Here is a 13,012-nt window from a genome sequence, read left to right as displayed (position 1 = left end):
CTCATAACATTGCTGTGAGGATTAAATAATCTAATGAAAATGCCCAGTACTTGGCCTACACCTAGGTAAGTGCTGGATACGTAAACAAGAGTGATTTTTATTACTTTCTCACAGAGCAAACCTTCTGTTTCTTCCTGTCGTTATCCAACTTTCTGGTGTCTCTTTTCCCCATCCTGGTTCCTTGTCCCACATAAAACACATTTACAGGACTTTAAGTTTATTTAATTTTCTTTTATTTATTTATAACTTTCCCAGTTCCAACATGGCTTGAGATGATTTGTTTTAACATTTAAGTGCTTGGAATCTGGAGAGAGGGTAAGACTGCCTCTTCTTAATCAGTTTCCTGACATGAAAGGTACATTTCTTTCTGTGTTTCTTTGGGAACTAGTTTTAATCATGGCTCACACTCTTCTTACATCTCTGCAATCCCAGGATCTGCTTTCATTCCTACCTTGGACACATAGTATACAGAAATTAATATGGGGATAAGAGTTATAACAGGTTACAGATAAAAGTTACCATTAATATTTGAATTTATCCCTAAAATTATGAACATTTGTTAGTGGGATAATGTAGTTTTGTTTTTCATTATACTTCTGGGATGTATATTTACAAGGTTGAGGGGTTTGGGAATAGTGGGGAAGGGATCCTAGTTTGTAATCAAAAATCACACTTGAAAAATCCCATATATATTTTAGGGAACATTCTACTTTCTGCAATACTCAATACATAAATATTTAATTCTTCATATTGATTCTAAAAGAAGCTCATTAAATGCACAAAAAAGCTGATTTATGTGTATGCCTTTTCAAAGTAAGGTGTGTGTGTGTGTGTGTGTGTGTTTGTGTAGTGTATATACATATATATGTATGTCTCTATATCTATGTTGTTTGTCTATGTCCATATTTATATCCATATGTTGCACATTAATTTGATTTCATGGGAGGTTCTCTCTGATTTCATGGAACTTGATAAGTTATAGTAGCCACAGGTTTTAGTTCTAATTCTATGTATTCAGCAGAACTTCTTCAATTGGTATCTACCTTGGGATGGCTTAAAACATTCTAGAAAACAGGAGCAAGCTTGTGTTATAGTTTGGATGTGAGGCGTCCATCAAAAGCTCATGTGTGAGACAATGCAAGAAGGTTCAGAGGGGAAATGATTGGGTTGTAAGAGCCTTAACCCAATCAGTGAATTAATTAGCTGATGGGATTAGTTGAGTGGTAACTGAAGACAGCTGGGGTGTGGCTGGAGGAGGTGGGGCACTGGGGCATGGCTTTGGGGTATGTATGTATATATATATATATATATATATATATATATATATATTATCTGGGAAGTAGAGATCTTTCTCTCAGCTTTTTGATCATCATGTGAGTTACTTCCCTCCGCCACACTCTTCCGCCATGATTTTCAGCCTCACCTTGAGCCACAGAGAATGGAGCCAACTGTCAATGGACTGAAACCTCTGAAACCATGAGCCCCTAATAAACTTTTTCTCCTCTATAATTGCTCTGGTTGGGTCCTTTAGCCACAGCAGCCTAAAAGTTGACCTAAACACCTGTATTTACTCTTAAAATGATTTCCCACATAACCCAGACAGTTCTAATGCAAACATTCTGCTCCATCTTCAAAACATATGCCAAAGAATAGCCACCCCCCCATTTTTTCTTTGGAAAAAATGGCCAATGTTATGGGTTAGGTTGTATTGCCCAAAAATTCATATGCTGTAGACCTAACCTCTATGTGTTAGTCAAAAAGAAAGAAATGCTAATACATGCTAATATATGATGGCACAGAATAAGCATTCCAATTCCAAAAGAGAGAAATAGGAGCAAAGAAAGAAGGGATGAAACAAAAGCAAGACTGATACCCAGCCAGGCAAACATTAGGTCCCATAACTCCATGCCCAGTCTCTGGGGCACATGGTGATGAGATGTGAGCTCCAAAGGGCTTGTGCAGCCCTGCCCCATGGCTTAGCCAGTTGCAGTCCACATGACTTCTCTCTCATGTAGGCTTCTGAACCATGAAGCTTCTGAATCAGCAGCTTTCCTCAGCAGATGCTCCATGTTATTGACATCTCTTAATCTGGCGGGCGGGGGGGGGGTAGTCCTCCATTCCAGCTTTGGCTTCACCTTTACAGCCTTATGCAGCACCCTCTTAGGGGCTGCATGCAAGGATTCTGACCCTGCCACACTTTTCCTGTATTCTCAGGCCTGTGAATTTTCAGTGGAGCCCTCCAACACAGCCCAACTTCAGCATCCTTCATTCCTACAGAACTGACACCATGGTATGATGACAAGGTCTGCCACCTGCTCAAGCAGTAGCCAGACTCCATTGGAACACAGATGTAGCAACCTCTGAGTGCTAGAGTGGCTGAGCACAGTGAATTGAATCCTTGGGGAAATAACTTCCCAGACACCCCTGTGTGATCAGGGTACCCACATAGTCTCAGAAATGAGTTTTCACTTTTACACCATTGAGCCTGCCACAGGTGTGGTCTTGCCAATTCCTGAGATACCCTGCCATTGTCTTGTACAAAGTGTTTAACTTCTGTAGTGGAATTAATCTCTTCAGCAAACATGCTTTCCTTGGTCCCAATTTCACATGTGCTTATTCTCTGGTGAAACTGCAAGTTTCCCCAAATCTTTCCTTTCCACTCTTTGTTCCTGGTTATCACAGTAAAACTAGCGAGAAGCTGCTAAAGGCTGCCATGCCAATTCTTGAACACTGTGCTGCCTTGAAATCTCCTTTGCCAAATTAATTAGTACATCACCTTTAAATTCAGCCTCAGAAAACGTAAACAAGTTCTTTGCCAGAATGTAACATGAATGGCCTGTAGACCAATATCCAATAGAGTGTCTGTTCCCTTCTGAAACCTCATGAGCACAGCCTTTACTGTCTACATTCCTCTCAGCACTCTGGTTATCTGAACTCCCACCAGAATTGCTCATTAAGCTCTATTTAAAACATTCTAAGTTTTCTCCAGCCTGCGTCTTCAAACTTTTCCAAATTCCTCCTGCAAACTAGTCCCAAAAGTTTCTGAATCCTGTAATCAGGTTAGTCACAGCAATGACCTCACTCCTGGTACCAATTTCTGTGTTAGTAAGCTTTGCTTTACTGTGACCAAACTATCAGCAAGAACAATTTAGAGGAGGAAAAGTTTACTTTAGGCTCACAGTTTCAGAGGTTCAATCCATAGTCTGCTGACTCCATTGCTCTGGGCCTGAGGTGAGGCAGAACAGTATGGATGAAAGGCATGGTTGAGGAAAGTTACTCAGCTCATGACAAATGGGAAGCAGAGAGGAAATACAAGGAACCAGGGACAAAATGTATAATCCTGAAGGCATACCTCCAGTAATCCACTTCCTCCAGTTACCACGTGCCTACAGTTACCACCCAGTAATCCATTCAAATTATTAATCCATCAAATGTATCAATCCACTGATTAGATGGCTTGATAATCATTAATGATAATCTAATCATTTTGCCTCCTACATCAACACAGGAGCTTTTAGGGAATGCCTCATATCCAAACCACAACACCCTAATTCCTCAGAAAGTAGCCTTATTTGGGAACTAGAATGGTTGTGATGTAATTAGTTAAGATGCTGTCAAACCAGAATAGAAAAGGCCTCAAATATAATATGAATAGGCTTCTAATGTCATATAATGTGGAGTATTATGTACAGACACTTATACATGGAGAATATCATGTAAAGAGGAGGCAATTGGAGTGATTCTTCTACATGGTAAGAGCCACCAAAGATTACCAGCAGCCCTCAGAATCTTGGGAAGAGGCATGGAACAGATTTTTCTCACAGCGCCCCCTGTGGACACCTTGACTTTGAACTTCAAAAATCTAGAACTGTGAGACAATAAATTGTCATTGTTTAAACCATCCAGTTTGTGGTGTTTTGTTATGGCAGCCCTACCAAGTTAGTACAACCAACATAATTAAGGAAAAGAACCACCCCTGGTCCTGCACTGGAACTTACTTTTTTAATGATAAAATTGGAAACAGCCTAAGTTTTCTCAGAAGTCTCTTGGTATCTCCTTCCCCAAGGAAATACTTATATCTCCAGCTGGTATGGATGTTAAGCAATTTTGTACAAAACATTGCTCATTTTAGCATGGAGTTCCAATGGAGGTCAAGGAGAATTGCTACATAAACAGCCAGGGACTCACCTGATTGTAGAGAATGGTGAGATGTGGGAGGTCAAGGATTTCTTCCCACAGACAGTAGCCCCCCACCCTTATCCACAGGAGATATATTTCAAGCCCCCCAGCTGTTGCCTGAAATTGTGGAAAATGTCAAACCTTATATAAACCATGTTTTTTCTTATGCACACATACCTATATGATGAAGTTTAATATATAAATTAAGAATAATAACAGATTAACAGCATAAAATAGGCCAACTATATAACAATACACAAAATTACTTAAACTTACAGATTGTTTATTTCTGGGATTTCCCACTTAATATTTTAATACTGTAATTGACCATAGGTAACTGGATAAGTAAGGACTACTGTACTTTACCTTTTGAAGGACATCAAAACCTTTTTGAGGGGACACCAGAGAAAGAAAGTTCTGTGAAGCCACTGTAAGCCCTGAAGTCTCCCTGAATAGGCCTCTCTGGCTCTGGCCCCTATTCCTCCATCTCCTCCTACGAGAAAATAGAATTGTTGTGATGTAATTACTTAAGGTGCAGTCAAACCAGAAATTTGGTTAGTTATCTCCCTTATCTTCCTTAAATATCCCAAGGCCTGAACACTGAGACTTTTGAGTCTACGAAGTCTATTTACGCGGGATTTTTTTCATTGGCTTGGCCAATAAATTTACAGAGCATCCTCTGTGTGTCAGGCACACAGAGGTTTGGTGCCTTGGGGAAACAAAGTTGGAAAGACACCATCCATGTCCTCATGGAGCACTTGCTCTAGTGGCAAGAAAGCCAAGCACATTGTGAGATAAGGAGCATGATGCATGTGTTCGAGTTAGAGTATCCTGTTGCTGGAAGAGTCAGGGAGGGCCTCTCAGAGGAAGTGATCCTCATGGAGACTTCAGTGGATCTTCTCCTACAGATCTAGGGGAGAAGGTTTTCCTCTAGAGACTCAGAGGAATGTGAGACCGGGACTTGCTCAGGGAAAGGAACGCAAGTTAGTGTGGCTGGGTGTGGGAGAGAGTGGTGTCGTATTTAGCTGGTGCTGAGAGAGGAGCCAGATACATGTGTGCTAGAGAGTTAAGTGCATGATGGGTCTTGTAGTGGGGATCCACAGAGAATTTTCAGCATCTCAGTATCAGCTAAATCTGTCAGTGATGTTGGTGGCAGGAAGGAAGGTGGGAAGCTTCAGGGAAGAACACTACATTCTTCCTTGGCTCCTTCCCTCTCACCTTGCTGAGAAATAGAAAACATCCTGGTTGGATGCCCAGCTTCGGGGGTGACTTGGAGTCAGATCCTGGCCTTGTCACTCACTTTAGTCCTATGATTAGTTTTGAATCCAAGACATGAAATCAAAATAATATAGTAAGGGAATTTAACTTATCTGCATAAACTGCTATTTTACATGAAAATTACATCATGCCAGAGTCTAGAAATGGAGCTATAAGTGTAGCTTCTATTCCTATAAGTTGTTTGTAAGACCATCATCATAAAGTTAATTTGCATACTCCCTAAACTGTATACCTTGGCCTTTCAGGAATTTGGTTTGCGTTATTGAAGTGTCCCAGACTTCCAGAAGAGGGATCTCACTGACATTTGAGATGTGGGTTTGCCATCTAGTGGGCATTTTTTAAAATGTGCATGCATTATAAATACATATATGAAAGAGAGGGGAATCTCTTGAAAACAGAAGGGAGACCAATAGAGCAGGGAAAAGGAAGAGGGAAATGAGAGAGGTGAAGAGGGAAGGCGGAAATACTGGGGGGAGATATAGGACAAGTTAGGTTGTTACATTGTGTGCATGAACAAATATGTAACAATGAATCCTATCATTATGTATAATTGTAATACACTAATAAAATATGGAAAAAAACAAATACACATAGGTACTACACATACCTCCCCCCACAGTTTTTATCAGTTATTCTTAATCATTCTCCTTCATCATAACACTTCCCTCTTGGTAAAAGCATCTTAGTTTACACGTGTCAGGTGTATAAGAATGTTTTATGTTATGTGTGTTTGCACATACAATAGAGAATAATAATATCACATGGCAGCCTTTTCAAATTTTATGTACTCTTCCACGTGTACCTTTCTTGTTTTATTTAAGAATTATTGATAGAGAAAAGAAGGTTCAGTGATATATCATCACAGTACAGGCACAATGCCTGTTCCATAGTAGAAACTCAGTCAACATTCATTTCCTTCCTCTTTTCTCCACATCCTCTCATAAAAACTGCGTTCAAAATGACAATTTCAATGTGCATGTGGTGTGTGAAGCATCACTATATGTGTGAGCTTTGTTAGCTCAGTGAATGAGAAGACGAATAAAGTCCAGTGCCTATCTTTAAGATGCTTAGAGTAGAAAATTTCTGGTTTTGCAACTAGATTCCAGCAGATAATGTCTTACCTATTTGGGAAAGACTTTCTTAAAATTCAAATTTGGCTTCTCTTTAGAAATACTATTACACTGATGCTAAATTTCCCAGAGTAAGAAGAAGGATCTTTGTAGTAAGGGATGGAATGGGCACCAGGAGCAGTTTGATTTATATTTAAAGGGGCAAAAAGTGAAGAGAGTGAAGAAAATAGGCAGGGCGGGGGATGGGGGGTGGCGGGGGAAAGTAGAGGAGTAGAGACTGTGTGGGATATGTTTTGTAAAATTTTGGAGAAAGGGAGGAAAGATATTTGGGCCCAGCTACCATATGGTGTGAGATATTGAAAGAGGGTCAGAGAAAGAAGGTTCGAAGAGGTTTTGTTATGTATTATGAATGGAATCCCCTTTTGATGTTTTCATGACACTGCAGAGAAGATTTAAATTGCCTTTTTGTTATTTTTGGATGTGGGTTAGTATTTCTTTGGAAAATAGCACCATGCGGAGACAGGCTGTGAAGTGGTTTAGCTTTATCTGGAAAACATAAATGTTCAGACCATAATACTTTAAAAATAGACACATTATACTTTCCTCATGTGTCTCAAACCTAAAATTAAACAAAACTAAAATGATAAAATTAAAAAAGGAATATTTATTTTAAAAGTAATATATGTGTTTGGCTTAAAAATTTTTAAAGTACAAAATAGCCTTAAATGGAAAAAGAAAAAAGGTAGATTCCTGCTTCAGACTCTTTGTTTTTAATTCTTTTGATGGTTAGCACTAAAATTTTAATTCCTATGCTTACACCACTGTTTCTTGGATTTATCTATATAGTGTCTACTAACTCCATGCTATGAATGATGAGAAGTATAGCTCATTTACACTACCTTTCCAGTTCCTTCCCCCTTTATGTGTTTGGTAAATTATATTTTTTCTCTACTTTCCTTTTGGTTATAATTATAAATTTAAATGCTGTGCTTAAACTTTGAATTCCTGCTCTATCAATACAGAGAGTGTCGTAGTCAACTTTCTGTTGCTATAATACCATACCTGAGTCTGGGTATAAAAAGAAGAGATTTATTTGGCTCTTAGTTCTGGAAGCTGAGAAGTCCAAGATGGGGTAGATGCATTCAGTGAGGGCCCCATGCTGCTTCAAATCCTGGCAGAAAAAAGAAAAGGCAAGGGAATTCCTGAGAAAGAAGTAAAATGGGGGAGATGCAGCCTCCCTTTCTAACAATCCACTCTCTGGGTAACTACTTCAGTCCCATGAGAATTAACCCAGTCCTGTGAGAATGAGAACTCACTCAGAAAGGCATCAATCCATTCATGAGGACTCTGTCTCCCATGACCCAAACTCCTCCCATTAGGCTACACCTTCCAACACTGCTGCACTGGGGACCAAGCCACAGTGTGAGATTTGGCAGGGACACACTATACTCAAGCTATGACAGATAGTAACCCTTGATTCCCTACAAGGCAGTATGAGAAAACAGCACACCCAAACTACTCTTCACCTTTTCCAGCCTGCTGACTTCCACCCCAGTCTCCCAATCAACCCACCAATTTCTCTTGTTTCTATATTTATGTTAGGGTTTATGACATTTGCATTTTTTCCCTGTATGTATAATTAGTTTTGTGCATTTTATCTGTTGATTGATTTGACAATTAAAATAAATTAGTTTATGACTTACAGTTCATGCTTATGCAAATATTATTTGCTACAGAATAGAGGGTGTTTGGCTCAGAAGATAGGATACCAATCTAATATCCTTAAATACGATATATGCTCTGATACACTCTATATATGTGCATGAAAGAAGCAAATGCATTTAACAAAATCCAGTATCTATTCCTGCTAAAAATTCTCAGCAAAACTAAGAATGTGAAAGAGTTTCTTCAATCTGATAAAAAGCATCTATGAAAAATCTCCAACTAACCTCATGCTCATGATGAAAATCTGAATGCTTTCCCACTAAGACAAGAACAAGACAAGGATGCCTTTGGCACTGCTTCTATCCAATATCCAATATTGTACATAGATGCAAATTTTCTAAATGCAGTTTTAACAAATTAAAAGGGAAATTACATTATGACCAAGCAGGATTCATTCCAAAAATGAGAGTTTTAACATTTAAAAATCAATCAGCGTAATGCATCATAATGTCAAACTAAAAAAAAATATTTTTTAAAAGGATAGAAGGAATCCAGATTGAGAAGAAAAAACTGTCTTTATTAGTTTATTGTCTCTGTAGAAATTCCAATCAAACAAAGATAAAAAGCTATCAAAATAAATGAGTTTGGCAACATTATAAGGCACAAGATCATTATATAAAAATGAATTGAATTTCTACATACTAGTAATAAACAATTTGGAATTTAAATTTTAAAATGTCACTTATAATACCATGAATCCCATTAGGGAGACAGATAAGCCAATAGTAGAGTGGGAAAAATATAAGAAGGAATAATGATAGATAAGGAAATGCAAAGACATCTTTATTTTATGAAAATGCGTTCATCATTCTCACTGCTACTAAATGAAATTCAAATGACAATTCGAAATACGCTGAGTCACACAGAATTTTAAAAATTGTATGAACAAGATAATAATCCCCAAGGGCTGACCCTCAGTGACATGCTTCCTCCAGCCATACCCTGCCTGTCAACAGTTACCACCCAGTAATTCATACAAATTTATTAATACATCAAATGGGTAGGTCCACTGATCAGGTTACAACTTTCATAATCTGATCATTTCATCTTTGGACATTCCTGTATTGTCTATCAAATGAGTTTATTGGGGAGACCTCACATCCAATCTGTAATATTGACTATAATCATGGATTTGTCCATTTCTTTTCACAGTTCTAACAATTTTTACTTCACATATATTGAGGCTTTCTTATTATTAGGTTCATAAATGTTTGAATTATTTTCTATTTTTTTTAAGAGAGAGTGAGAGAGAGAGAGGGAGAGAGAGAATTTTAATATTTATTTATTTATTTTTTTAGTTTTCGGTAGGCACAACATCTTTGTTTGTATGTGGTGCTGAGGATCGAACCCGGGCCGCACACATGCCAGGTGAGTGCGCTACTGCTTGAGCCACATCCTCAGCCCCGAATTATTTTCTCTTAATATATGATCCCTTCTTTTATTATTATAAAATGACCTTCTTTATGCCTTTTTCTTTACTCTGAAATTTATTTTGTCGATTTTGAAGTCTCTAATCTAGTTTCTTTTGTTGTCGTTGTTTTTGTTTGTTTGTTTTTTGGGGACCAGGGATTGAACTCAGAGGCACTCAACCACTGAGCCACATCCCCAGCCCTATTTTGTATTTTATTTAAAGACAGTGTTTCTCTGAGTTGCTTAGTACCTCACTTTTGCTGAGGCTGGCTTTGAACTTGCCATCCTCTTGCCTTAGCTCCTGAGCTATGTTTGTTTGTTTTTGATGCTAGGGATTGAACTCAGGGCCTTGCAGATGCTAAACATGTACCTTACCATTCAGTTTCATCCTCTAGTGTTAACATGGTATATATTTTCCCATTCTTTTACTTTAATCTTATTTGATATATAATCTTAATATTTGAAGTGTAATTTTGTAAAAAGAATATAGTGGTGTTTTGCTTCTTTTAAAACTCCAATATAATATTCTCTACCTTTTAATTGGGGAGCTTATATCCTTTTAGATTAATGTAATTAGTGATATGGTTAGGTTTGAGTACATCATCTTGCTATTTGTCCCACCTATTATTTGTTCTCTGTTATTTTATCCTGGGAACTCTGTCTTGGTCTTTTGGAATCTAGGATCTGTCTCCTCAATCCAGGGAGCCTTTGAGCCTCTGCCTCAGTTTTCTCTCCCTCTGCTGCAGTTTGGAAACTCCCTCAAGGTAGTAAGCTGGAAAATTGTACTTACCTTGTTTGCTTCCTGTCTCTCCAAGATCACCACCATCCTTTGTTACCTGATATCAGATGTCTTGTAAACTGATCTACATTGTGTGTGTGTGTGTGTGTGTGTGTGTGTGATGTGGTGTGTGTTTAAAGATGCCTTAGTGTGGTAAGTGTGGTATGGTAAGTGTGGTTTCTGTTACTTAATCATGACCAGAAGGGGATGTCCATTTACTGCTTTTTCCAACTTTTGAGATTTGGTCTTTTTTCTCCTTTTCACTTTTTGTTTTGAGAAATTTCGTTCCTTAGAAAAGTTGCAAAAATTACTCAATGAACAAAGTATACATTTTAGCTCCACCAATTGTTAACATTTTCCTACATTTGTCCTTTCTATTTCTGTCATATTAATTAAACCATCAAGACACTTCATCATTAAATAAGTGCTAAGAAAAAGACATTCTCTCATTCAACAACAATACAATGATCAAATTTAAGACATTTAATGTGGCTAGACTATTATTATCTAATATGTGATGTGTTTTGATTAACTATTGCAGTATATCAAATGACTGCCATACTTAGAGTCTTAAAATAATTTATTATTCTTGAATCTCTTGATTCTGTGGTCAGGATTCAGGTATGGCAGAGCAGGGGAGGCTCTTCTCTACTCCATGATATCTGGAACTTCTGCTAGAATGACTCTTAGTGGGCAATTATTGAAATAGTTGGGAAGTGGCTGGGCATCTCCTTTTCTTTTTCACCTAGGTTCTTCACATGGCTAACATGGACTTTCTACTATATGGTAGTCTCAGAGTAGTCAGATGTTTACCTGGTGGTTCAGGGTTACAAGCATGAACGCTTCTAGAGGTCACTGATAATGCAAACTGGCATCACACATGTTCTGAGGATATAACAAATTTTTTATCATAGTTAAATACATTACTGGAATTTAATTGTGAGAATAAGACAAGTCCAAATGGAACATTCTATGAAACAATCGGCCTGTAGTCTTAAAAAACATCAGTGTCATGAAAGCCAAGAAAAGATGACAAACTGTTTCCGATTAAAGGAGACTACTCGTATGTTAGTGCTGTCATAATAAAATACCAAAATGACTTAAACATTTTCTGGCAATTCTGGAAGCTGGAAGTACAAGTTGAAGGTGTCCAACAGCTTTGGTTTCTTCTAAGGCAACCTTGGCTTGTAGGCAGCCACCTTCTTGCTGTGCCCTCATATGGTCTTCGTCTGCCAGTGTTGTCTGTGTCCTAATCTTCTCTTCTTATAAAGTCACCAGTCATATTGGAATAGGTCCCACATTGATGACTCTATTTATATTTTCTTATCTCTTTCAATGTCTTATCTCCAAATATAGACACATCTGAGGTACTGGGGGTTATGACTTTGACCTATGAACTGGGGGTGAGAGGGTACACTTCCACCCACGACAGAGACTTCTTTATGTGTGCTGTTGGATTGAGAAAAAGATGCAGTAAAGATATTATGGAGAAAATTAGAAATAAATACCTTTAGCGTAGATTCAGAACAACATCAAATACTTTGACATTCTTCTCCCTGAGCTATAGGAATATGTTTCCCTCTCCTTAAATCTGGCCTAGCCTGTGGCTGCTGGGACAAATGGAATAGTGGAAGGGAAACTGTATCATTTCTAAGTCCAGTCTTTTTTTTTTTTTTTGGTTTATGGGAACAGGACCCAGGAGTGCTTTACCACTGAGTTACATCTTGGGTCCTTTTTATTTTTCATTTTGAGACAGGATCTTGCTGAGCTGCTGAGGCTTGCCTTGAACTTGTGATCTTCCTACCTCAGTCACCCCAGTGGCTGGAATTACACGCGTGTATCACCGCTCCGCCCCCCTCCCCGCTAAGCTGGATCACAAATAGCGATTTCTGCCTCCTGTTGCATCATACTCCTTCAGTGTTGCCTGATTTGTCGGTCGTTCTTTGCTCAAGTAAACTATGTTACATCCAGTTTGTCAAAAGTTTTTCTTCTCACTTTCTTTGGGGGATCTAAATCAGTTGGGTATAAATTCTGCTGACAGTCATGTATGGCTTTTGGGGCTTATTAATTAAAAAAAAAATTGGCTTGATTCTATGAGAATGCGCCCTCTAGAGGGGGTTTATATTGTTTTTGTCCAGAATTTAGGGATTTGGGCTTAGGCTCTCCAGAGGTTTTGGCTTTATTGCAGTAGTCTCTTAATACAAATCCAGGTCAAGTGCTACTATTGACACGAGGCCTCAGTATAGTCCCAGGGCTCCCGCTTAGGTACAATGACAGCAGCACTAATTTTTTCCAGTTTTCTTTTGGGGTGGGGTGCTTAGGAAGGATGCCCCGGAGAATCTAGCTGGCTTTTCTGTCTGTTTAAGCAGAACCCACTATAATGTTTCATTCAAATCTTTAGTATAAACATAATTCTGTCTTGGTTTTCTATAACAAAAGAAATTAGGATTTTAAAACACTTATTCATTTAATATTAATATTCCCACAAAAGGAGAAAAGCCCGGAAATTTGGTAGATTCGCAGGTGAGAAGGCCGAAACCAGTCAGGGTGATAGAAGGCAAGTTTATTAACC

Source organism: Marmota monax, unplaced genomic scaffold (genome assembly GCF_021218885.2).
Source record: "Marmota monax isolate L192 unplaced genomic scaffold, Marmota_monax_Labrador192_F-V1.1 WCK01_AAM20220418_F8-fsc00052, whole genome shotgun sequence".
Classification (NCBI taxonomy): domain Eukaryota; kingdom Metazoa; phylum Chordata; class Mammalia; order Rodentia; family Sciuridae; genus Marmota; species Marmota monax.
This window is presented reverse-complemented; position numbering follows the sequence as displayed.